Raw genomic sequence first — 23,962 nt, forward strand, 5'->3', positions numbered from 1 at the left:
AAAGCCTCCTGTTAGGCCATCATCTACACGACATAGCCCTGAATTTTCCAATGCGCAGCTCTTTGCAAAAGAGAGATATTGGCAAGGAAAAGCTGTCTTGTACCATTGCATTTTTCTCCCAAACGAAGGACACTAGAAAGAACATTTTAAAGCCTCCTGTTAGGCCATCATCTACACGACATAGCCCTGAATTTTCCAATGCGCAGCTCTTTGCAAAAGAGAGATATTGGCAAGGAAAAGCTGTCTTGTACCATTGCATTTTTCTCCCAAACGAAGGACACTAGAAAGGAGGATTGCTGGCATGGCACTCAGGCGACAGGTGGAATCTTAGTCATACTCTGGTTTCTCTTCAAAACGAACAGATCTTTCGCCTTTTCAAAATCTCAATTTTTGCATGCTCCGTCTTATTGGGGTTTCTTTTATCGGTTTAAAGATAGAACGAGTGTGCTTTAATGTAAGCTCATTTGCATAGAAATGACAGTAAATGTTTGTTTCTTTTCAAACAGAACTTTCTTGACCACACTAATTGCTTGAAAAATCTGGGAGCACATGGAAAAGAGTACAAACCATGTTTATAGCAAGGGGAAGCCTGGTGAGAAATCTGCTTTCTTTCTTTCAAATTGGGTGCTCACTTTGAGCTGAATGAGGATTGCTGGCATGGCACTCAGGCAACAGGTGGAATCTTGGTCATGCTCTGGTTTCTCTTCAAAACGAACAGATCTTTCGCCTTTTACTAAAGATTTCCGTGGAGAGGAGCAAAACTGAGTTTTATCTCAATTTTTGCATGCTCCGTCTTATTGGGGTTTCTTTTATCGGTTTAAAGATAGAACGGGTGTGCTTTAATGTAAGCTCATTTGCATAGAAATGACAGTAAATGTTTGTTTCTTTTCAAACAGAACTTTCTTGACTATACTAATTGCTTGAAAGATCTGGGAGCACATAGAAAAGAGTACAAACCATGTTTATAGCAAGGGGAAGCCTGGTGAGAAATCTGCTTTCTTTCATTCAAATTGGGTGCTCACTTTCAGCTGAATGAGAACTGCTGGCATGGCACTCAGGCGACAGGTGGAATCTTGGTCATGCTCTGGTTTCTCTTCAGAACTAACAAATATTTCGCCTTTTATTAAAGATTTCCGTGGAGAGGAGCAAAACTGAGTTTTATCTCAATTTTTGCATGCCCCATATTATTGGGGTTTCTTTTATCAGTTTAAAGACAGAACGAGTGTGCTTTCTTGTTAGCTTTAATGTAAGTTGCCATAGATGCAGTGAAACACATGTGTAGGGCACGGCGTGTCCGCGTGTATTTGACTCATGTGAAATGTTATAAAACAAAAATATATGATTATGATGTTAGCTGTTAGTCTCCACTAATAGGGAATAGAAGCTGAGCTATAAGAAAGGAATACACTAGATATGATGTCACTTAGCAATTACAATGTCTAAAGTGCATACAGATAGCTACTAATAACTCTTGATAAGAAAGTATATCAGTGTGGGTATATTTATATGATGGGATATTGGGACTAGTGAATATATATCACTCCTGCTGTCCAGATTGGCAATAACCAGACAATTATGATAAGAGTAGAGATGTCACATGGGCTGCTATAGATATTAATTTAATGCTGTATGTGTCATTTGTTACAAATGGATACATTTTCTATGAGTCAGCCTAGCAGCTGCATGTTCTAACAGAACACTATCCTCACACAGAATCTGCTAACCTTGAGATAACTAAATGACAGTGTGTAACAGTCTCTTTACTATAAGACTGTTACAAAGTAATATATATATTTGAAGTCAGTCTAGCAGCTGTGTGTTCCAGCAGTTTATAAGACAAAGAAAATCTCCTATTGTGGAATCTAGACACATGGGACTGCTGGCCTGTGTCATACTATTTCTATGTAATACCAGTAACATGTATATAACTGTTACATAATTGTTACAAATGGATAAATCTTTGAGTCAGCCTAGCAGCTGCATGTCCTAACAGGACACCATAAATCCTTTACAGTGTAACAAATTGATTGGTAACACTTAAAGGCTGGAGAGCAGTTATATGCCTTACTAGCATACTCAATATACCACATTATTACACCAGTTACCACGATTATTGACAGCGCATTTGATATATTATATTACCCTCACACTGAGTCTGTTTACCTTTAGATAACTAAGTGACCGAATATGTAACAGTTTCTCTATCATAAGACTGTTACAAAGTGAGATAGATATATTTGGAAGTCAGTCAAACAGCTGTGTGTTTCAGCGGTTTATAAGAAAATTCCTCATTGTGGAATCTGGACCACTAAGGGTTATTATATATATAGCACATGGAATTGCCACATCTCCCTATATGATAATTTCATTACACTGTAACATAATAAGAATTAACTCTTTAACAGTGTAAATAGAGAGTAATGAATCTCTGACACATGGAATATATTATTTCTTAGATGAATTGGATAAACCATTATGACAGACACTTTGCTTCTTAATAAGAATTGAGGTGGCTATACCTCTAAGGAAAGCATTATTGCCTACGCCTAGATCAGATTAAATAAGATCTGGCTGAATATATGAAGGAAGGTTGCTATTTATATGAGAATTGGAATTGCTATATTCCTTAAGGCAACCCCACCGATTGATATATGTTGTCAATTAAGTATATCTGAACGGCTATATCTGGACCAGATTTAATAAGATCTGGCTGATTATATGAAGGAGGGCTGCTATTTATATTGGAATTGCCATATTCCTTAAGGCAACCGCACCTGTTGGTATATCTCGCCAATTAACTATATCTAAACAGCTAAATTAAAGCTATTCATCATTTTTTTAGTTTGGATATTAATAAATATGATCTTTCCATGATCCATAGAGATTTCCCTATCAAGTGATTCCTTATCCGATATAGAAAGCTATCCCCCTGTGGTATTGAATTTAGGAATATAGTCTTAGGGGACACAGAGAAATAAGTGATCCCCATCTACCTAAGCACCCCACAAATTGGAGGTTAGCTTACCGGTTATACTCAATCACCCCCACAAATTCGCCAATGGGGATGGCTTCCCGGGAGGTAACCCCTATTGAGTGAAGGGAGTATATAGGATACGACCCAGTGGTACCTGACGACATAGATACTAACAGCTATTTAATAACATTACGCTAGAAAGTGATTATTAGCAACATATATATCTATATAAACAACCCCGCCAGGGTTGTGCCTTCAAAAATAATCACACACGGACACGCTTTTTAAACCTTTTTTTCACATCTCTTTATTCTTCTTATGCACATGTATGTTAGTTCTGTGATTTTAACATTTATGTTTCACTGCAGTTTGGGATAATAATATTAATATTTATCCAATTTTAATACATACTTAATAAAGGTTATATTTTATGATTCATTCATTCTGTCCAGTGCGTCAACAGTGCAGATTTCTTCTTGTTTTTTCTCCCAAATTCTATAACAATGACAGTAAATGTTGTTTCTTTTCAAACAGAACTTTCTTGACCATGCTACTTGCTTGAAAGATCTGGGAGCACATGGAAAACAGTACAAACCATGCAGTATCACAAGAGCCTTTATTTGATCTTTCATGAAGATAGAGCAGAATTGAGGACACGTCAACAATTTCTGCCGAAGGTGGTTCATCTTTCCACATGGTGCCTTTGGCCACTGACACCTTCGTTGAGTCAAAGTCTCTGGCTGTGGTCAGAACTTTGAAAATTTATGTCACCAGAACGGTTCAGATTAGGAAAACAGAGGCTCTGTTTGTCCTGTATGCTCCCAACAGGATTGGGTGTCCTGCTTCCATGTAGACCATTATGCGCTGGATCTGTGGTAAGATTCAGCATGCTCATTCCATGGCAGGATTGCCATTACTGAATTAGGTGAAGACCCATTCTACTAGAAAGGTGGGTTCATCCTGGGCAGCTGGTCGGGGAGTCTCGGCATTGCAACTTTGCCGAGCAGCTATTTAGTAAACACTTTTGCTAAGTTTTACAAGTTTGATACCTTGGCTGATGATAACCTCAAGTTGGGTCATTCGGTGCTGCAGAGTCGTACGCACTCTCCCACCCGTTCAAGAGCTTTGGTATAACCCCATGGTTCTTAATGTGACCCCAGCATCCTCTAGGTCGTATGAGAAAATAGGATTTTAATACCTACTGGTAAATCCTTTTCTCTTAGTCCGTAGAGGATGCTGGGCACCCGTCCCAGTCCATACTGTGTCTGCAGTTATTACTTGTGGTTATACACATGTTATGTTATGGTTCTGGTCAGCTTTTTGCTGCAATTGTTCATGCCGTTGGCTTGTGTTCTGTTGAATGCCACGTTCTGCGGCATGCTTAAGGTGTGAGCTGGTAAGATGCTCACCTTAGTTTAACAATAAATCCTTTCCTCGAAATGTCCGTCTCCCTGGGCACAGTTCCTATAACTGGAGTCTGGAGGAGGGGCATAGAGGGAGGAGCCAGTTCACACCCTTTGAAAGTCTTAAAGTGCCCATGTCTCTTGCGGATCCCGTCTATACCCCATGGTTCTTAATGTGACCCCAGCATCCTCTACGGACTAAGAGAAAAGGATGCCCTTGCGCACTATCCTGACTTCTCCTCCCGTCTGCTTACTTTGTGCCTTCCAACGCACAATGCAAACTACAGGTGGTGCTGCAGGGCCCACACCCTTTTACTTGCCTTACAGAACAGCTCTGGAGCTGTTACAGTGCCCAGCTGCTGCAAGAAATCAGCTTGAATGCTTCAGGGGATGGGGCATGGCCAACATGAGCCCCACACCAAAGGAGGGTGGGGGTGTTTAATGCGAACTAGGGGTCATCCAAGCACCGCAAAAGGCCGCCATGCCCTGCATGCCCCTTTTCTCTTTTCATATGCAGATGAGGGTTACAGCCAACTTTGGCCCACATCTTGGATGACATCACCGTATGCAAATCCGTCTTCTGCAGACCTTCCCCCAGGAATGCTTGTACTAGTTGTTGCATATGGTTTGATATTTGATGGTGCTTCAATATTAGGCAGCCTTCCACCCTCCCATGTTCATCTGAACAGATGTGGTCTCCCTGCAGTTGGTGTCCCCAGACGAGAGTTCCCTTGTGCGTCCTCAGTTGAATCTCCTTAACTTGACGGGGGAGGGGCTGCCCGAGCAGCCACCCTCCCCAGCCCTATCCCAACTCATACTTATTTTGCATATGAGATCTCTTGATCATGAAGATTGTTCTCACAGGGTGAGGTTCATCCATTATATTTTAAAATAGGAAGGTACAAATTACATATTTGAATTGCATCTATGTGCTGGATTCAAATGTCCCCCCCCCCCCCCCTTCCTTTCTCAATTGTGCCCGTCAGCAGCTATTCTAAGGTTGCTGCCAATGGGTGTGACACATTAATTTCTTCTGTGGGGTACACTGGACTCCACAAGGATTCACATTGGGGTGTAGAGTAGGATCTTGATCTGAGGCACCAACCGGCTCAAAGCTTTTGACTGTTCCCAAGATGCTCAGCGCATCCTCCTCTATAACCCCGCTTCCATGAACAGGGAGCTCAGTTTGTAGTTGGTGCCTTCAGTAGCAGGCCACTTAACAGGGGCCTGCCTCAGGCAGCCTATTCTTAGCTATTAATTTTGACAAGAAAAGAAGAACTTGTTTTATGAGAATCTACAAGGGCTGCAGCAGGCTAGGTCTAATAGACATCTTTACTGCAGCTTCATCACTCCCAGCGGCGCTGTATACTCCCGTGCCCTGGTTGCTGGGTCACTGCAGCGGAGGCTCCAGTTTCTTCCTAAGGTCAGTCACACACACACCGCCCTTCCGGATCACGAGGCCGCTGATGAAGGGGAGCGTGGCCGTAGGGGGTGGACCGTGTGCGCACTGGCGTGGACACTGATTACTGGGCAGCCGCTCCACTAGCCACCAGGTACAGTTAAGGAGCACAGGTCTGGGAGTTTTACTCCTATATTAACCCAATTTTGTACTGCCCGCAGCGCATTGTGATAGGTAATAGGGCCTGATTCAGGTTGGAATGCAATCACAATAAGCGATCCAACTGCAAAATTTGCTAACAGCATACGCATGTGCCTGCATTTTCTGCGGCACCCCGCAGAGAATGCGATCGCCTCTGCCTGTCAATCGGGGCGGGGGGGGAGAGGGGGGTCAGCAACACTCCATTTCCAAGTCAGGGATGGAGCGGTGCGGGGGCAAGGCTTCAAAATGGGGTCTGCAACGGAGGAGACACAGGGGGCGTGGTCACAGCGGCTGTATGACATCACATTCAGCCGCTGTGATCACAAAAATGGTGGCGGCTTCCTGCGCGCACATACAGTCTGCACCAGCAGGAGGCTACACCATTTTTTATGATCACGCTGAACTGCAGTGCGACTGCAATTACAGCATGGTCAAGAATGGAGGCGTCATGCTGGGTGGCCATGCCCTGTCACTGTGCAGGAGCCAGCACCGCACACACACTAGTCCCCGGGTGCAGCCCCCAACCCCCGGGACACCCGGAGCAACAAAATGTAGATTCAGGCCACCAGGCCACGCCCCTACCTATGAAACCATGCCTCCTTTTTACCATTGCACTGCTTATCTGCGCGCACTGCATTACAATCTCCCTCGCCACCTCTCTGGGTGTCACCAGTGATAGTGACACCTCTGCCATGCTTGTAGCAGCTGGTCCTAAGATCTACGCCTCAAGCCCTGAGTGTTTGCCCTTGTGACTTGTTGATCATCATAGCGAAGCAGATGCTTACAGAAAACTGCAGGGGCTTAGATTGAAAATAAAAAAATTGATGGGTATAAGGTAGAGAGGAGCGGGTTCGGTTCTCCGAGAACCGAATTCCCGACGAACTCCACGTGGTTTACACTGGTCCGAGGCAGGCTCGGTTGTTCCCACCTGACTCGGAAAACCTGAACAAGGGAAAATGTCATCATCCCGCTGTCGGATTCTCGCGAGATTCGGATTCCATATAAAGAGCTGCGCGTTGCCGCCATTTTTACTCGTGCATTGAAGAGAGAGCGGAGAGGACGTGGCTATGTTCTCTCAGTGGAAATCTCAATATCAGTGCTCAGTATCAGTGGTTACTTATTGCTGCTCAGTAATACTAGTAGTGTGTCTCTCCTGCTCAGTGTCAGTTCTCAGTAGTATCCTCATCAGTGCTCAGTATCACTGCTCATTGTCTTGTGCTGCATTGTGGTGCTCAGCATACTACAGTACATTACTAATAGTCCAGTGCTGCATCTTGCTGCTCAGTGTCAGTTCTAGTATCCTCATCAGTGCTCACTATCACTGCTCATTACATTGTGGTGTTCTGTATACTACAGTAACATAGTAATATAGTAACATATAGTAACATAGTTTTTGAGGTTGAATAGAGGCAAATTGCCCATCGTGTTCAACCTGTTTTAAGTTGTGATGATTCTACATACTTGCTGAATAATGTTTTATGACTAGTTAGCTACTATAACTCATGTTACCCCCGGATTAACCATGTTGATATTTTAAGTATTATAACCTTGGATAGCTTTTTCATTCAGAAATGTATCCATTCCTTTTTTAAATCCAATTACAGAGTCCGCCATTACCACCTTCCCTGGCAGGGAATTCCACATCCTGATTGCCCTAACAGTGAAGATCATAGTATCTCACCTGGCAGGTAAGTAGGAGTTGGGCTAGAGCTGTGGAGGATTGCTGCTCGGGCACCCCCTGTCAAGTGAAGGAGATCCAACTGAGGCAGCACAAGGGAACTCTCGAAAGAAGAACAAGGCTAGAGGAAGATCTGAGACAAAGAAATCTGACTTTTACCAGAGCTGACCAGAGGAAAGCACAAACGCAGTCCCCCACTACCACAAATAATGCAGTCGAGTTTCCCACATTTGGGGAAATCACAGGGGTCAGCATACCCAGAGTGCAATGAATGAACCTCACCCTGGGAGAACAATCTTCATGACCATGGTATCTCCTATGCAAAATAAGTATGATTTGGGATAGGGCTGGGGAGGGCCGCTGCTCAGGCACATCTCTGTCAAGTAAAGGAGATTCAACTGAGGCAACACAAGGGAACTCTCATCTGGGGACAACAACTGCAGGGAGAACACATATTTTCAGATGAACATGGGAGGGCAGAAGGCTGCCTAATACTGAAGCACCCCCAAACAACAAATCAAATGCAACTACTAGTGCAAGCATTCCTGGGGGAAGGCCTGCAGCAGATGGATTTGCATATGGTGATGTCATCCAAGCAGTGGGTCAAAGTTGGCTTCAACCCTCGTCTGCATATGAAAATAAAAAAGGGGTGTGCAGGGCATGGCGGCATTTTGCGGCGCTTGGATGACCCCTAGTTCGCATTAAACACCTCCACCTTCCTTCGGTGTGGGGCTCATGTTGGCTATGCCCCAGCCCCTGAAGCATTCAAGCTGATTTCTTGCAGCAGCTGGGCACTGTAACAGCTCCAGAGCTGCTCTGTAAAGCAAGTAAAAGGGTGTGGGCCCTGCAGCACTACCTGTAGTTTGCATTGTGCGTTGGAAGGCACAAAGTAAGCAGACGGGAGAAGTCAGGATAGTGCACAAGTGCATAGAAGGGAGCGGCTCAAGAAAAGAGAAGTGGAAACAGACAGCAAACTAGGCTGGAGAGAGACCTGAGACAAAGAGATCTGAATTATACGAGAGCCGACCAGAGGAAACACAAATTATGTAATCAAGTGTCCCACATTTGGGGAAATCGTAGGAGCAGCACACCCAGAGTGCATTGGGTGAGCCTTGCCCTGGGAAAAGCACCTTCCTGATCATAGTATCTCACCTGGCAGGTAAGTAGGAGTTGGGCTAGAGCTGGGGAGGGTCGCTGTTCGGGCACCCCCCTGTCAAGTGAAGGAGATCCAACTGAGGCAGCACAAGGAAACTCTCGAAAAAAGAACAAGGCTAGAGGAAGATCTGAGACAAAGAAATCTGACTTTTACCAGAGCTGACCAGAGGAAAGCACAAACACAGTCCCCCACTACCACAAATAATGCAGTCGAGTTTCCCACATTTGGGGAAATCACAGGGGTCAGCATACCCAGAATGCAATGAATGAACTTCACCCTGGGAGAACAATCTTCATGACAATTGTATCTCCTATGCAAAATAAGTATGATTTGGGATATGGCTGGGGAGGGCCGCTGCTCAGGCACATCTCTGTCAAGTAAAGGAAATTCAACTGAGGCAGCACAAGGGAACTCTCATCTGGGGACAACAACTGCAGGGAGAACACATATTTTCAGATGAACATGGGAGAGCAGAAGGCTGCCTAATACTGAAGCACCCCCAAACAACAAACCAAATGCAACAACTAGTACAAGCATTCCTGGGAAAAGGTCTGCAGAAGACGGATTTGCATACGGTGATGTCATCCAAGCAGTGGGCCAAAGTTGGCTGGAACCCTCATCTGCATATGAAAAGAGAAAAGGGGTATGCAGGGCATGGCGGCCTTTTGCGGCGCTTGGATGACCCTTAGTTAGCATTAAACACCTCCACCCTCCGTCGGTGTGGGGCTCATGTTGGCTATGCCCCAGCCCCTGAAGCATTCAAGCTGATTTCTTGCAGCAGCTGGGCACTGTAACAGCTCCAGAGCTGCTCTGTAAGGCAAGTAAAAGGGTGTTGGCCCTGCAGCACTACCTGTAGTTTGCATTGTGCGTTGGAAGGCACAAAGTAAGCAGACAGGTGAAGTCAGGAGAGTGCACAAGGGCATAGAAGGCAGCGGCTCAAGAAAAGAGAAGTGGAAACAGACAGCAAACTAGGCTGGAGAGAGACCTGAGACAAAGAGATCTGAATTATACGAGAGCCGACCAGGGGAAACACAAATTATGCAGTCAAGTTTCCCACATTTGGGGAAATCACAGGAGCAGCACACCCAGAGTGCAATGGGTGAGCCTTGCCCTGGGAGAAGCACCTTCATGATCATAGTATCTCACCTGGCAGGTATGTAGGAGTTGGGCTAGAGCTGGGGAGGGTCGCTGCTCGGGTACCCCCCTGTCAAGTGAAGGAGATCAAACTGAGGCAGCACAATGGAACTCTCGAAAGAAGAACAAGGCTAGAGGAAGATCTGAGACAAAGAAATCTGACTTTTACCAGAGCTGACCAGAGGAAAACACAAACACAGTCCCCCACTACCACAAATAATGCAGTTGAGTTTCCCACATTTGGGGAAATCACAGGGGTCAGCATACCCAGAATGCAATGAATGAACCTCACCCTGGGAGAACAATCTTTATGACCATGGTATCTCCTATGCAAAATAAGTATGATTTGGGATAGGGCTGGGGAGGGCCGCTGCTCAGGCACATCTCTGTCAAGTAAAGGAGATTCAACTGAGGCAGCACAAGGGAACTCTCATCTGGGGACAACAACTGCAGGGAGAACACATATTTTCAGATGAACATGGGAGAGCAGAAGGCTGCCTAATACTGAAGCACCCCCAAACAACAAACCAAATGCAACAACTAGTGCAAGCATTCCTGGGGGAAGGCCTGCAGCAGATAGATTTGCATATGGTGATGTCATCCAAGCAGTGGGTCAAAGTTGGCTTCAACCCTCGTCTGCATATGAAAAGAGAAAAGGGGCGTGCAGGGCATGGTGGCCTTTTGCGGCACTTGGCTGACCCCTAGTTTGCATTAAACACCTCCACCCTCCTTCGGTGTGGGGCTCATGTTGGCTATGCCCCAGCCCCTGAAGCATTCAAGCTGATTTCTTGCAGCAGCTGGGCACTGTAACAGCTCCAGAGCTACTCTGTAAGGCAAGTAAAAGGGTGTGGGCCCTGCAGCACTACCTGTAGTTCGCATTGTGCGTTGGAAGGCACAAAGTAAGCAGAAAGGAGGAGAAGTCAGGATAGTGCGCAAGGGCATAGAAGGGAGCGGCTCAAGAAAAGAGAAGTGGAAACAGACAGCAAACTAGGCTGGAGAGAGACCTGAGACAAAGATATCTGAATTATACGAGACCTGACCAGGGGAAACACAAATTATGCAGTCAAGTTTCCCACATTTGGGGAAATCGCAGGAGCAGCACACCCAGAGTGCAATGGGTGAGCCTTGCCCTTGGAGAAGCACCTTCATGATCATAGTATCTCACCTGGCAGGTAAGTAGGAGTTGGGCTAGAGCTGGGGAGGGTCGCTGCTCGGGCACCCCCCTGTCAAGTGAAGGAGATCCAACTGAGGCAGCACAAAGGAACTCTCGAAAGAAGAACAAGGCTAGAGGAAGATCTGAGACAAAGAAATCTGACTTTTACCAGAGCTGACCAGAGGAAAGCACAAACACAGTCCACCACTACCACAAATAATGCAGTCGAGTTTCCCACATTTGGGGAAATCACAGGGTTCAGCATACCCAGAGTGCAATGAATGAACCGCACCCTGGGAGAACAATCTTCATAACAATGGTATCTCCTATGCAAAATAAGTATGATTTGGGATATGGCTGCGGAGGGCCGCTGCTCAGGCACATCTCTGTCAAGTAAAGGAGATTCAACTGAGGCAGCACAAGGGAACTCTCATCTGGGGACAACAACTGCAGGGAGAACACATATTTTCAGATGAACATGGGAGGGCAGAAGGCTGCCTAATACTGAAGCACCCCCAAACAACAAACCAAATGCAACAACTAGTGCAAGCATTCCTGGGGGAAGGCCTGCAGCAGATAGATTTGCATATGGTGATGTCATCCAAGCAGTGGGTCAAAGTTGGCTTCAACCCTCGTCTGCATATGAAAAGAGAAAAGGGGCGTGCAGGGCATGGTGGCCTTTTGCAGCACTTGGCTGACCCCTAGTTTGCATTAAACACCTCCACCCTCCTTCGGTGTGGGGCTCATGTTGGCTATGCCCCAGCCCCTGAAGCATTCAAGCTGATTTCTTGCAGCAGCTGGGCACTGTAACAGCTCCAGAGCTGCTCTGTAAGGCAAGTAAAAGGGTGTGGGCCCTGCAGCACTACCTGTAGTTCGCATTGTGCGTTGGAAGGCACAAAGTAAGCAGAAAGGAGGAGAAGTCAGGATAGTGCGCAAGGGCATAGAAGGGAGCGGCTCAAGAAAAGAGAAGTGGAAACAGACAGCAAACTAGGCAGGAGAGAGACCTGAGACAAAGAGATCTGAATTATACGAGACCTGACCAGGGGAAACACAAATTATGCAGTCAAGTTTCCCACATTTGGGGAAATCGCAGGGGCAGCACACCCAGAGTGCAATGGGTGAGCCTTGCCCTGGGAGAAGCACCTTCATGATCATAGTATCTCACCTGGCAGGTAAGTAGGAGTTGGGCTAGAGCTGGGGAGGGTCGCTGCTCGGGCACCCCCCTGTCAAGTGAAGGAGATCCAACTGAGGCAGCACAAGGAAACTCTCGAAAGAAGAACAAGGCTAGAGGAAGATCTGAAACAAAGAAATCTGACTTTTACCAGAGATCAGAGGAAAACACAAACACAGTCCCCCACTGCCAACAAATAAAGCAGTCACGTTTCCCACATTTGGGGAAATCACAGGGGTCAGCATACCCAGAATGCAATGAATGAACCTCACCCTGGGAGAATAATCTTCATGACCATGGTATCTCCTATGCAAAATAAGTATGATTTGGGATAGGGCTGGGGAGGGCCCTATCCCAAATGCTCATGCACATCTCTGTCAAGTAAAGGAGATTCAACTGAGGCAGCACAAGGGAACTCTCATCTGGGGACAACAACTGCAGGGAGAACACATATTTTCAGATGAACATGGGAGGGCAGAAGGCTGCCTAATACTGAAGCACCCCCAAACAACAAACCAAATGCAACAACTAGTGCAAGCATTCCTGGGGGAAGTTCTGCAGAATACGGATTTGCATACGGTGATGTCATCCAAGCAGTGGGTCAAAGTTGGCTTCAACCCTCATCTGCATATGAAAAGAGAAAAGGGGCGTGCAGGGCATGGCGGCCTTTTGCGGTGCTTGGATGACCCCTAGTTCGCATTAAACACCCCACCCTCCTTTGGTGTGGGGCTCATGTTGGCCATGCCCCATCCCCTGAAGCATTCAAGCTGATTTATTGCAGCAGCTGGGCACTGTAACAGCTCCAGAGCAGCTCTGAACGGCAAGTAAAAGGGTGTGGGCCCTGCAGCACTACCTGTAGTTTGCATTGTGCATTGGAAGGCACAAAGTAAGCAGACGGGAGAAGTCAGGATAGTGCGCAAGGGCATAGAAGGGAGCGGCTCAAGAAAAGAGAAGTTGAAACAGACAGCAAACTAGGCTGGAGAGAGACCTGAGACAAAGAGATCTGAATTATACGAGAGCCGACCAGGGGAAACACAAATTATGCAGTCAAGTTTCCCACATTTGGGGAAATCGCAGGAGCAGCACACCCAGAGTGCAATGGGTGAGCCTTGCCCTGGGAGAAGCACCTACATGATCATAGTATCTCACCTGCCAGGTAAGTAGAAGTTGGGCTAGAGCTGGGGAGGGTCGCTGCTCGGGTACCCCCCTGTCAAGTGAAGGAGATCCAACTGAGGCAGCACAAGGGAACTCTCGAAAGAAGAACAAGGCTAAAGGAAGATCTGAGACAAAGAAATCTGACTTTTACCAGAGCTGACCAGAGGAAAGCACAAACACAGTCCCCCACTACCACAAATAAAGCAGTCGAGTTTCCCACATTTGGGGAAATCACAGGGGTCAGCATACCCAGAATGCAATGAATGAACCTCACCGTGGGAGAACAATCTTCATGACCATGGTATCTCCTATGCAAAATAAGTATGATTTGGGATAGGGCTGGGGAGGGCCGCTGCTCAGGCACATCTCTGTCAAGTAAAGGAGATTCAACTGAGGCAGCACAAGGGAACTCTCATCTGGGGACAACAACTGCAGGGAGAACACATATTTTCAGATGAACATGGGAGGGCAGAAGGCTGCCTAATACTGAAGCACCCCCAAACAACAAACCAAATGCAACAACTAGTGCAAGCATTCCTGGGGGAAGGCCTGCAGCAGATGGATTTGCATACGGTGATGTCATCCAAGCAGTGGGTCAAAGTTGGCTTCAACCCTCGTCTGCATATGAAAAGAGAAAAGGGGCGTGCAGGGCATGGCGGCCTTTTGCGGCGCTTGGATGACCCCTAGTTCGCATTAAACACCTCCACCCTCCTTCGGTGTGGGGCTCATGTTGGCTATGCCCCAGCCCCTGAAGCATTCAAGCTGATTTCTTGCAGCAGCTGGGCACTGTAACAGCTCCAGAGCTGCTCTGTACGGCAAGTAAAAGGGTGTGGGCCCTGCAGCACTACCTGTAGTTTGCATTGTGCATTGGAAGGCACAAAGTAAGCAGACAGGAGGAGAAGTCAGGATAGTGCACAAGGGTATAAAAGGGAGGGGCTCATGAAAAAAGAAGTGGAAACAGACAGCAAACTAGGCTGGAGAGAGACCTGAGACAAAGAGATCTGAATTATACGAGAGCCGACCAGGGGAAACACAAATTATGCAGTCAAGCTTCCCACATTTGGGGAAATCAGAGTGCAATGGGTGAGCCTTGCCCTGGGAGAAGCACCTTCATGATCATAGTATCTCACCTGGCAGGTAAGTAGGAGTTGGGCTAGAGCTGGGGAGGGTCGCTGCTCGGGCACCCCCCTGTCAAGTGAAAGAGATCCAACTGAGGCAGCACAAGGAAACTCTCGAAAGAAGAACAAGGCTAGAGGAAGATCTGAGACAAATAAATCTGACTTTTACCAGAGCTGACCAGAGGAAAGCACAAACACAGTCCCCACTACCACAAATAATGCAGTCGAGTTTCCCACATTTGGGGAAATCACAGGGGTCAGCATACCCAGAATGCAATGAATGAACCTCACCCTGGGAGAACAATCTTCATGACCATGGTATCTCCTATGCAAAATAAGTATGATTTGGGATAGGGCTGGGGAGGGCCGCTGCTCAGGCACATCTCTGTCAAGTAAAGGAGATTCAACTGAGGCAGCACAAGGGAACTCTCATCTGGGGACAACAACTGCAGGGAGAACACATATTTTCAGATGAACATGGGAGGGCAGAAGGCTGCCTAATACTGAAGCACCCCCAAACAACAAACCAAATGCAACAACTAGTGCAAGCATTCCTGGGGGAAGGCCTGCAGCAGATGGATTTGCATACGGTGATGTCATCCAAGCAGTGGGTCAAAGTTGGCTTCAACCCTCGTCTGCATATGAAAAGAGAAAAGGGGCGTGCAGGGCATGGCGGCCTTTTGCGGTGCTTGGATGACCCCTAGTTCACATTAAACACCTCCACCCTCCTTCGGTGTGGGGCTCATGTTGGCTGTGCCCCAGCCCCTGAAGCATTCAAGCTGATTTCTTGCAGTAGCTGGGCACTGTAACAGCTCCAGAGCTGCTCTGTACGGCAAGTAAAAGGGTGTGGGCCCTACAGCACTACCTGTAGTTTGCATTGTGCATTGGAAGGCACAAAGTAAGCAGACAGGAGGAGAAGTCAGGATAGTGCACAAGGGTATAAAAGGGAGGGGCTCATGAAAAAAGAAGTGGAAACAGACAGCAAACTAGGCTGGAGAGAGACCTGAGACAAAGAGATCTGAATTATACGAGATCCGACCAGGGGAAACACAAATTATGCAGTCAAGCTTCCCACATTTGGGGAAATCGCAGGGGCACCACACCCAGAGTGCAATGGGTGAGCCTTGCCCTGGGAGAAGATCCTTCATGATCATAGTATCTCACCTGGCAAGTAAGTAGGAGTTGGGCTAGAGCTGGGGAGGGTCGCTGCTCGGGCACCCCCCTGTCAAGTTAAAGAGATCCAACTGAGGCAGCACAAGGGAACTCTCGAAAGAAGAACAAGGCTAGAGGAAGATCTGAGACAAAGAAATCTGACTTTTACCAGAGCTGTCCAGAGGAAAGCACAAACACAGTCCCCCACTACCACAAATAATGCAGTCGAGTTTCCCACATTTGGGGAAATCACAGGGGTCAGCATACCCAGAATGCAATGAATGAACCTCACCCTGGGAGAACAATCTTCATGACCATGGTATCGCCTATGCAAAATAAGTATGATTTGGGATAGGGTTGGGGAGGGCCGCTGCTCAGGCACATCTCTGTCAAGTAAAGGAGATTCAACTGAGGCAGCACAAGGGAACTCTCATCTGGGGACAACAACTGCAGGGAGAACACATATTTTCAGATAAACATGGGAGGGCAGAAGGCTGCCTAATACTGAAGCACCCCCAAACAACAAACCAAATGCAACAACTAGTACAAGCATTCCTGGGGGAAGGCCTGCAGCAGATGGATTTGCATATAGTGATGTCATCCAAGCAGTGGGTCAAAGTTGGCTTCAACCCTCGTCTGCATATGAAAAGAGAAAAGGGGCGTGCAGGGCATGGCGGCCTTTTGCGGCGCTTGGATGACCCCTAGTTCGCATTAAACACCTCCACCCTCCTTCGGTGTGGGGCACATGTTGGCTATGCCCCAGCCCCTGAAGCATTCAAGCTGATTTCTTGCAGCAGCTGGGCACTGTAACAGCTCCAGAGCTGCTCTGAACGGCAAGTAAAAGGGTGTGGGCCCTGCAGCACTACCTGTAGTTTGCATTGTGCATTGGAAGGCACAAAGTAAGCAGACGGGAGAAGTCAGGATAGTGCGCAAGGGCATAGAAGGGAGCGGCTCAAGAAAAGAGAAGTTGAAACAGACAGCAAACTAGGCTGGAGAGAGACCTGAGACAAAGAGATCTGAATTATACGAGAGCCGACCAGGGGAAACACAAATTATGCAGTCAAGTTTCCCACATTTGGGGAAATCGCAGGAGCAGCACACCCAGAGTGCAATGGGTGAGCCTTGCCCTGGGAGAAGCACCTACATGATCATAGTATCTCACCTGCCAGGTAAGTAGAAGTTGGGCTAGAGCTGGGGAGGGTCGCTGCTCGGGTACCCCCCTGTCAAGTGAAGGAGATTCAACTGAGGCAGCACAAGGGAACTCTCGAAAGAAGAACAAGGCTAGAGGAAGATCTGAGACAAATAAATCTGACTTTTACCAGAGCTGACCAGAGGAAAGCACAAACACAGTCCCCCACTACCACAAATAATGCAGTCGAGTTTCCCACATTTGGGGAAATCACAGGGGTCAGCATACCCAGAATGCAATGAATGAACCTCACCCTGGGAGAACAATCTTCATGACCATGGTATCTCCTATGCAAAATAAGTATGATTTGGGATAGGGCTGGGGAGGGCCGCTGCTCAGGCACATCTCTGTCAAGTAAAGGAGATTCAACTGAGGCAGCACAAGGGAACTCTCATCTGGGGACAACAACTGCAGGGAGAACACATATTTTCAGATGAACATGGGAGGGCAGAAGGCTGCCTAATAATGAAGCACCCCCAAACAACAAACCAAATGCAACAACTAGTGCAAGCATTCCTGGGGGAAGGCCTGCAGCAGATGGATTTGCATACGGTGATGTCATCCAAGCAGTGGGTCAAAGTTGGCTTCAACCCTCGTCTGCATATGAAAAGAGAAAAGGGGCGTGCAGGGCATAGCGGCCTTTTGCGGCGCTTGGATGACCCCTAGTTCGCATTAAACACCTCCACCCTCCTTCGGTGTGGGGCTCATGTTGGCTATGCCCCAGCCCCTGAAGCATTCAAGCTGATTTCTTGCAGCAGCTGGGCACTGTAACAGCTCCAGAGCTGCTCTGTACGGCAAGTAAAAGGGTGTGGGCCCTGCAGCACTACCTGTAGTTTGCATTGTGCATTGGAAGGCACAAAATAAGCAGACAAGAGGAGAAGTCAGGATAGTGCACAAGGGTATAAAAGGGAGGGGCTCATGAAAAAAGAAGTGGAAACAGACAGCAAACTAGGCTGGAGAGAGACCTGAGACAAAGAGATCTGAATTATACGAGAGCCGACCAGGGGAAACACAAATTATGCAGTCAAGCTTCCCACATTTGGGGAAATCGCAGGGGCACCACACCCAGAGTGCAATGGGTGAGCCTTGCCCTGGGAGAAGCACCTTCATGATCATAGTATCTCACCTGGCAGGTAAGTAGGAGTTGGGCTAGAGCTGGGGAGGGTCGCTACTCGGGCACCCCCCTGTCAAGTGAAAGAGATCCAACTTAGGCAGCACAAGGAAACTCTCGAAAGAAGAACAAGGCTAGAGGAAGATCTGAGACAAATAAATCTGACTTTTACCAGAGCTGACTAGAGGAAAGCACAAACACAGTCCCCCACTACCACAAATAATGCAGTCGAGTTTCCCACATTTGGGGAAATCACAGGGGTCAGCATACCCAGAATGCAATGAATGAACCTCACCCTGGGAGAACAATCTTCATGACCATGGTATCGCCTATGCAAAATAAGTATGATTTGGGATAGGGCTGGGGAGGGCCGCTGCTCAGGCACATCTCTGTCAAGTAAAGGAGATTCAGCTGAGGCAGCACAAGGGAACTCTCATCTGGGGACAACAACTGCAGGGAGAACACATATTTTCAGATAAAAATCTTGGTCATGCTCTGGTTTCTCTTCAGAACGAACAAATCTTTTGCCTCTTACTAAAGATTTCCGTGGAGAGGAGCAAAACCGAGTTTTATCTCAATTTTTGCATGCCCCATCTTTTTGGGGTTTCTTTTACCGGTTTAAAGATAGAATGAGTGTGCTTTAATGTAAGCTCATTTGCATAGAAATGACAGTAAATGTTTATTTATGTTCAAACAGAACTTTCTTGACCATGCTACTTGCTTTAAAGATCTGGGAGCACATGGAATACAGTACAAACCATGCTTATAGCAAGGAGAAGCCAGGTGAGAAATCTGCTTTCTTTCAAATTGGGCGCTCACTTTGATCTGAATGAGGACTGCTGGCACAGCACTCAGGCGACAGGTGGAATCTTGGTCATGCTCTGGTTTCTCTTCAGAATGAACAAATCTTTCGCCTTTTATTAAAGATTATCCGTGGAGAGGAGCAAAACTGAGTTTTATCTCAATTTTTGCATGCCCCATATTATTGGGGTCTCTTTTATCAGTTTAAAGACAGAACGAGTGTGCTTTCTTGTTAGCTTTAATGTAAGTTTATTTGCATAACAATGACAATAAATGTCTGTTTCTTTTCAAGCAGAACTTTCTTGACCATACTAATTGCTTGAAAGATCTGGGAGCACATGGAAAAGAGTACAAACCATGTTTATAGCAAGGGGAAGCCTGGTGAGAAATCTGCTTTCTTTCTTTCAAATTGGGTGCTCACTTTGAGCTGAATGAGGACTGCTGGCATGGCACTCAGGCGACAGGTGGAATCTTGGTCATGCTCTGGTTTCTCTTCAGAACGAACAAATCTATCGCCTTTTACTAAAGATTTCCGTGGAGAGGAGCAAAACTGAGTTTTATCTCAATTTTTGCATGCCCCATATCATACCTCCCAACTGTCCCGATTTTCGCGGGACAGTCCCGTTTTTTGGAGACTGTCCCGCTGTCCCACCTGCGGGCCGCAGTGTCCCGCGGTGGGGAGGACAGTTGGGAGGCTCTGTCTGTCGCTGCCCTGCTTAGCAGAGCAGCGGTGAATAGTCGCTGTGCGCACAGCGTCTATTCACTGAAGTCAGAGGGAGAGGTGGCATGCCAGCGGCTCACAGAGCGCTGGGCATGCCCCCTCAGTTCCGAAAACGGGGGCGTGACTCGCGATCGCGGGTCCTCCCGCTAAGCCATGCCCCTTTTTACTTAGGCCACGCCCTTTTTGGGAGCGCGTGCGACTTCGCCGCGCGTGTGTCCCTCTTTGCGAGCCGACAAAGTTGGGAGGTATGCCCATATTATTGGGGTTTCTTTTATCAGTTTAAAGACAGAACGAGTGTGCTTTCTGGTTAGCTTTAATGTAAGTTTATTTGCATAACAATGACAGTAAATGTTTGTTTCTTTTCAAACAGAACTTTCTTGACCATGCTACTTGCTTGAAAGATCTGGGAGCACATGGAAAACAGTACAAACCATGCAGTATCACAAGAGCCTTTATTTGATCTTTCATGAAGATAGAGCAGAATTGAGGACACGTCAACAATTTCTGCCGAAGGTGGTTCATCTTTCCACATGGTGCCTTTGGCCACTGACACCTTCGTTGAGTCAAAGTCTCTGGCTGTGGTCAGAACTTTGAAAATTTATGTCACCAGAACGGTTCAGATTAGGAAAACAGAGGCTCTGTTTGTCCTGTATGCTCCCAACAGGATTGGGTGTCCTGCTTCCATGTAGACCATTATGCGCTGGATCTGTGGTAAGATTCAGCATGCTCATTCCATGGCAGGATTGCCGTTACTGAATTAGGTGAAGACCCATTCTACTAGAAAGGTGGGTTCATCCTGGGCAGCAGGTCGGGGAGTCTCGGCATTGCAACTTTGCCGAGCAGCTATTTAGTAAACACTTTTGCTAAGTTTTACAAGTTTGATACCTTGGCCGATGATAACTTCAAGTTGGGTCATTCGGTGCTGCAGAGTCGTACGCACTCTTCCACCCGTTCAAGAGCTTTGGTATAACCCCATGGTTCTTAATGTGACCCCAGCATCCTCTAGGTCGTATGAGAAAATAGGATTTTAATACCTACCGGTAAATCCTTTTCTCTTAGTCTGTAGAGGATGCTGGGCACCCGTCCCAGTCCATACTGTGTCTGCAGTTATTACTTGTGGTTATACACATGTTGTGTTATGGTTCTGGTCAGCTTTTTGCTGCAATTATTCATGCCGTTGGCTTGTGTTCTGTTGAATGCCACGTTCTGCGGCATGCTTAAGGTGTGAGCTGGTAAGATGCTCACCTTAGTTTAACAATAAATCCTTTCCTCGAAATGTCCGTCTCCATGGGCACAGTTCCTATAACTGGAGTCTGGAGGAGGGGCATAGAGGGAGGAGCCAGTTCACACCCTTTGATAGTCTTAAAGTGCCCATGTCTCTTGCGGATCCCGTCTATACCCCATGGTTCTTAATGTGACCCCAGCATCCTCTACGGACTAAGAGAAAAGGATGCCCTTGCGCACTATCCTGACTTCTCCTCCCGTCTGCTTACTTTGTGCCTTCCAACGCACAATGCAAACTACAGGTGGTGCTGCAGGGCCCACACCCTTTTACTTGCCTTACAGAACAGCTCTGGAGCTGTTACAGTGCCCAGCTGCTGCAAGAAATCAGCTTGAATGCTTCAGGGGATGGGGCATGGCCAACATGAGCCCCACACCAAAGGAGGGTGGGGGTGTTTAATGAGAACTAGGGGTCATCCAAGCACTGCAAAAGGCCGCCATGCCCTGCACGCCCCTTTTCTCTTTTCATATGCAGATGAGGGTTCCAGCCAACTTTGGCCCACTGCTTGAATAACATCACTGTATGCAAATCCGTCTGCTGCAGACCTTCCCCCAGGAAGGCTTGTACTAGATGTTGCATATGGTTTGATATTTGATGGTGCTTCAGTATTAGGCAGCCTTCCGCCCTCCCATGTTCATCTGAAAAGATGTGGTCTCCCTGCAGTTGTTGTCCCCAGACGAGAGTTCCCTTGTGCTTCCTCAGTTGAATCTCCTTAACTTGACGGGGGAGGGGCTGCCCGAGCAGCCACCCTCCCCAGCCCTATCCCAACTCATACTTATTTTGCATATGAGATCTCTTGATCATGAAGATTGTTCTCACAGGGTGAGGTTCATCCATTATATTTTAAAATAGGAAGGTACAAATTACATATTTGAATTGCATTTATGTGCTGGATTCAAATGTCCCCCCCCCCCCCTTCCTTTCTCAATTGTGCCCGTCAGCAGCTATTCTAAGGTTGCTGCCAATGGGTGTGACACATTAATTTCTTCTGTGGGGTACACTGGACTCCACAAGGATTCACATTGGGGTGTAGAGTAGGATCTTGATCTGAGGCACCAACCGGCTCAAAGCTTTTGACTGTTCCCAAGATGCTCAGTGCATTCTCCTCTATAACCCCGCTTCCATGAACAGGGAGCTCAGTTTGTAGTTGGTGCCTTCAGTAGCAGGCCACTTAACAGGGGCCTGCCTCAGGCAGCCTATTCTTAGCTATAAATTTTGACAAGAAAAGAAGAACTTGTTTTATGAGAATCTACAAGGGCTGCAGCAGGCTAGGTCTAATAGACATCTTTACTGCAGCTTCATCACTCCCAGCGGCGCTGTATACTCCCGTGCCCTGGTTGCTGGGTCACTGCAGCGGAGGGTCCGGTTTCATCCTAAGGTCAGTCACACACACACCACCCTTCCGGATCACGAGGCCGCTGATGAAGGGGAGCGTGGCCGTAGGGGGTGGACCGTGTGCGCACTGGCGTGGACACTGATTACTGGGCAGCCGCTCCACTAGCCACCAGGTACAGTTAAGGAGCACAGGTCTGGGGGTTTTTCTCCTATATTAACCCAATTTTGTACTGCCCGCAGCGCATTGTGATAGGTAATAGGGCCTGATTCAGGTTGGATTGCAATCACAATAAGCGATCCAACTGCAAAAATTGCTAAGAGCATACGCATGTGCCTGCATTTTCTGCGGCACCCCGCAGAGAATGCGATCGCCTCTGCCTGTCAATCGGGGCGGGGGGGGATAGGTGGGTCAGCAACACTCCATTTCCAAGTCAGGGATGGAGCGGTGCGGGGGCAAGGCTTCAAAATGGGGTCTGCAACGGAGTAGACACAGGGGGCGTGGTCACAGCGGCTGTATGACATCACATTCAGCCGCTGTGATCACAAAAATGGTGGCGGCTTCCTGCGCGCACATACAGTCTGCACCAGCAGGAGGCTACACCATTTTTTATGATCACGCTGAACTGCAGTGCGACTGCAATTACAGCATGGTCAAGAAGGGAGGCGTCATGCTGGGTGGCCATGCCCTTTCACTGTGCAGGAGCCAGCACCGCTCACACACTAGTCCCCGGGTGCAGCCCCCAACCCCCGGGACACCCGGAGCAACAAAATGTAGATTCAGGCCACCAGGCCACGCCCCTACCTATGAAACCATGCCTCCTTTTTACCATTGCGCTGCTTATCTGCGCGCACTGCATTACAATCTCCCTTGCCACCTCTCTGGGTGTCACCAGTGATAGTGACACCTCTGCCATGCTTGTAGCAGCTGGTCCTAAGATCTACGCCTCAAGCCCTGAGTGTTTGCCCTTGTGACTTGTTGATCATCATAGCGAAGCAGATGCTTACAGAAAACTGCAGGGGCTTAGATTGAAAATAAAAAAATTGATTGGTATAAGGTAGAGAGAAGCGGGTTCGGTTCTCCGAGAACCGAATTCCCCACGAACTCCACGTTGTTTACACTGGTCCGAGGCAGGCTCGGTTGTTCCCGCCTGACTCGCAAAACCTGAACAAGGGAAAATGTCATCATCCCGCTGTCGGATTCTCGCGAGATTCGGATTCCATATAAAGAGCTGCGCGTTGCCGCCATTTTTACTCGTGCATTGAAGAGAGAGCGGAATGGACGTGGCTATGTTCTCTCAGTGGAAATCTCAATATCAGTGCTCAGTATCAGTGGTTACTTATTGCTGCTCAGTAATACTAGTAGTGTGTCTCTCCTGCTCAGTGTCAGTTCTCAGTAGTATCCTCATCAGTGCTCAGTATCACTGCTCATTGTCTTGTGCTGCATTGTGGTGCTCAGCATACTACAGTACATTACTAATAGTCCAGTGCTGCATCTTGCTGCTCAGTGTCAGTTCTAGTATCCTCATCAGTGCTCACTATCACTGTTCATTGCATTTTGGTTTTCTGTATACTACAGTAACATAGTAATATAGTAACATATAGTAACATAGTTTTTGAGGTTGAATAGAGGCAAATTGCCCATCGTGTTCAACCTGTTTTAAGTTGTGATGATTCTACATACTTGCTGAATAATGTTTTATGACTAGTTAGCTACTATAACTCATGTTACCCCCGGATTAACCATGTTGATATTTTAAGTATTATAACCTTAGATAGCTTTTTCATTCAGAAATGTATCCATTCCTTTTTTAAATCCAATTACAGAGTCC

The 23,962-nt window shown here is 47.3% G+C and overlaps 23 non-coding genes across 23 annotated transcripts; 5 read left to right on the forward strand and 18 right to left on the reverse strand.

Annotated features, from left to right (window-relative positions):
• Positions 1–689: 689 nt before the first annotated feature.
• On the forward strand, positions 690–805 carry LOC135033444 (U5 spliceosomal RNA). Its single transcript, XR_010228808.1, has one exon. It is a non-coding gene; the product is annotated as a U5 spliceosomal RNA (small nuclear RNA).
• A 274-nt stretch (positions 806–1,079) lies between these two features.
• LOC135033452 (U5 spliceosomal RNA) lies at positions 1,080–1,195 on the forward strand. The gene has a single exon (XR_010228816.1). It is a non-coding gene; the product is annotated as a U5 spliceosomal RNA (small nuclear RNA).
• Positions 1,196–7,824: 6,629 nt separating this feature from the next.
• On the reverse strand, positions 7,825–7,988 carry LOC135033262 (U1 spliceosomal RNA). The gene has a single exon (XR_010228653.1). It is a non-coding gene; the product is annotated as a U1 spliceosomal RNA (small nuclear RNA).
• A 671-nt stretch (positions 7,989–8,659) lies between these two features.
• Positions 8,660–8,822, reverse strand: LOC135033414 (U1 spliceosomal RNA). The gene has a single exon (XR_010228783.1). It is a non-coding gene; the product is annotated as a U1 spliceosomal RNA (small nuclear RNA).
• A 152-nt stretch (positions 8,823–8,974) lies between these two features.
• On the reverse strand, positions 8,975–9,138 carry LOC135033487 (U1 spliceosomal RNA). Its single transcript, XR_010228850.1, has one exon. It is a non-coding gene; the product is annotated as a U1 spliceosomal RNA (small nuclear RNA).
• A 671-nt stretch (positions 9,139–9,809) lies between these two features.
• LOC135033393 (U1 spliceosomal RNA) lies at positions 9,810–9,972 on the reverse strand. Its single transcript, XR_010228766.1, has one exon. It is a non-coding gene; the product is annotated as a U1 spliceosomal RNA (small nuclear RNA).
• Positions 9,973–10,124: 152 nt separating this feature from the next.
• LOC135033479 (U1 spliceosomal RNA) lies at positions 10,125–10,288 on the reverse strand. The gene has a single exon (XR_010228843.1). It is a non-coding gene; the product is annotated as a U1 spliceosomal RNA (small nuclear RNA).
• Positions 10,289–10,962: 674 nt separating this feature from the next.
• LOC135033366 (U1 spliceosomal RNA) lies at positions 10,963–11,125 on the reverse strand. Its single transcript, XR_010228746.1, has one exon. It is a non-coding gene; the product is annotated as a U1 spliceosomal RNA (small nuclear RNA).
• A 152-nt stretch (positions 11,126–11,277) lies between these two features.
• LOC135033292 (U1 spliceosomal RNA) lies at positions 11,278–11,441 on the reverse strand. The gene has a single exon (XR_010228682.1). It is a non-coding gene; the product is annotated as a U1 spliceosomal RNA (small nuclear RNA).
• Positions 11,442–12,115: 674 nt separating this feature from the next.
• Positions 12,116–12,278, reverse strand: LOC135033324 (U1 spliceosomal RNA). The gene has a single exon (XR_010228713.1). It is a non-coding gene; the product is annotated as a U1 spliceosomal RNA (small nuclear RNA).
• Positions 12,279–12,427: 149 nt separating this feature from the next.
• LOC135033331 (U1 spliceosomal RNA) lies at positions 12,428–12,592 on the reverse strand. Its single transcript, XR_010228720.1, has one exon. It is a non-coding gene; the product is annotated as a U1 spliceosomal RNA (small nuclear RNA).
• A 678-nt stretch (positions 12,593–13,270) lies between these two features.
• On the reverse strand, positions 13,271–13,433 carry LOC135033311 (U1 spliceosomal RNA). The gene has a single exon (XR_010228700.1). It is a non-coding gene; the product is annotated as a U1 spliceosomal RNA (small nuclear RNA).
• A 152-nt stretch (positions 13,434–13,585) lies between these two features.
• LOC135033283 (U1 spliceosomal RNA) lies at positions 13,586–13,749 on the reverse strand. Its single transcript, XR_010228673.1, has one exon. It is a non-coding gene; the product is annotated as a U1 spliceosomal RNA (small nuclear RNA).
• A 973-nt stretch (positions 13,750–14,722) lies between these two features.
• On the reverse strand, positions 14,723–14,884 carry LOC135033488 (U1 spliceosomal RNA). Its single transcript, XR_010228851.1, has one exon. It is a non-coding gene; the product is annotated as a U1 spliceosomal RNA (small nuclear RNA).
• A 674-nt stretch (positions 14,885–15,558) lies between these two features.
• On the reverse strand, positions 15,559–15,721 carry LOC135033417 (U1 spliceosomal RNA). Its single transcript, XR_010228785.1, has one exon. It is a non-coding gene; the product is annotated as a U1 spliceosomal RNA (small nuclear RNA).
• A 152-nt stretch (positions 15,722–15,873) lies between these two features.
• LOC135033264 (U1 spliceosomal RNA) lies at positions 15,874–16,037 on the reverse strand. The gene has a single exon (XR_010228655.1). It is a non-coding gene; the product is annotated as a U1 spliceosomal RNA (small nuclear RNA).
• A 671-nt stretch (positions 16,038–16,708) lies between these two features.
• LOC135033312 (U1 spliceosomal RNA) lies at positions 16,709–16,871 on the reverse strand. Its single transcript, XR_010228701.1, has one exon. It is a non-coding gene; the product is annotated as a U1 spliceosomal RNA (small nuclear RNA).
• A 152-nt stretch (positions 16,872–17,023) lies between these two features.
• On the reverse strand, positions 17,024–17,187 carry LOC135033314 (U1 spliceosomal RNA). The gene has a single exon (XR_010228703.1). It is a non-coding gene; the product is annotated as a U1 spliceosomal RNA (small nuclear RNA).
• A 674-nt stretch (positions 17,188–17,861) lies between these two features.
• LOC135033398 (U1 spliceosomal RNA) lies at positions 17,862–18,024 on the reverse strand. Its single transcript, XR_010228770.1, has one exon. It is a non-coding gene; the product is annotated as a U1 spliceosomal RNA (small nuclear RNA).
• Positions 18,025–18,176: 152 nt separating this feature from the next.
• Positions 18,177–18,340, reverse strand: LOC135033492 (U1 spliceosomal RNA). Its single transcript, XR_010228855.1, has one exon. It is a non-coding gene; the product is annotated as a U1 spliceosomal RNA (small nuclear RNA).
• Positions 18,341–18,484: 144 nt separating this feature from the next.
• Positions 18,485–18,600, forward strand: LOC135033443 (U5 spliceosomal RNA). The gene has a single exon (XR_010228807.1). It is a non-coding gene; the product is annotated as a U5 spliceosomal RNA (small nuclear RNA).
• Positions 18,601–18,870: 270 nt separating this feature from the next.
• On the forward strand, positions 18,871–18,987 carry LOC135033459 (U5 spliceosomal RNA). The gene has a single exon (XR_010228823.1). It is a non-coding gene; the product is annotated as a U5 spliceosomal RNA (small nuclear RNA).
• A 286-nt stretch (positions 18,988–19,273) lies between these two features.
• On the forward strand, positions 19,274–19,386 carry LOC135033460 (U5 spliceosomal RNA). The gene has a single exon (XR_010228824.1). It is a non-coding gene; the product is annotated as a U5 spliceosomal RNA (small nuclear RNA).
• The last annotated feature ends 4,576 nt before the right edge of the window (positions 19,387–23,962 follow it).

This window comes from Pseudophryne corroboree, unplaced genomic scaffold, assembly GCF_028390025.1.
Source record: "Pseudophryne corroboree isolate aPseCor3 unplaced genomic scaffold, aPseCor3.hap2 scaffold_571, whole genome shotgun sequence".
NCBI classification, from domain to species: Eukaryota; Metazoa; Chordata; class Amphibia; order Anura; family Myobatrachidae; genus Pseudophryne; species Pseudophryne corroboree.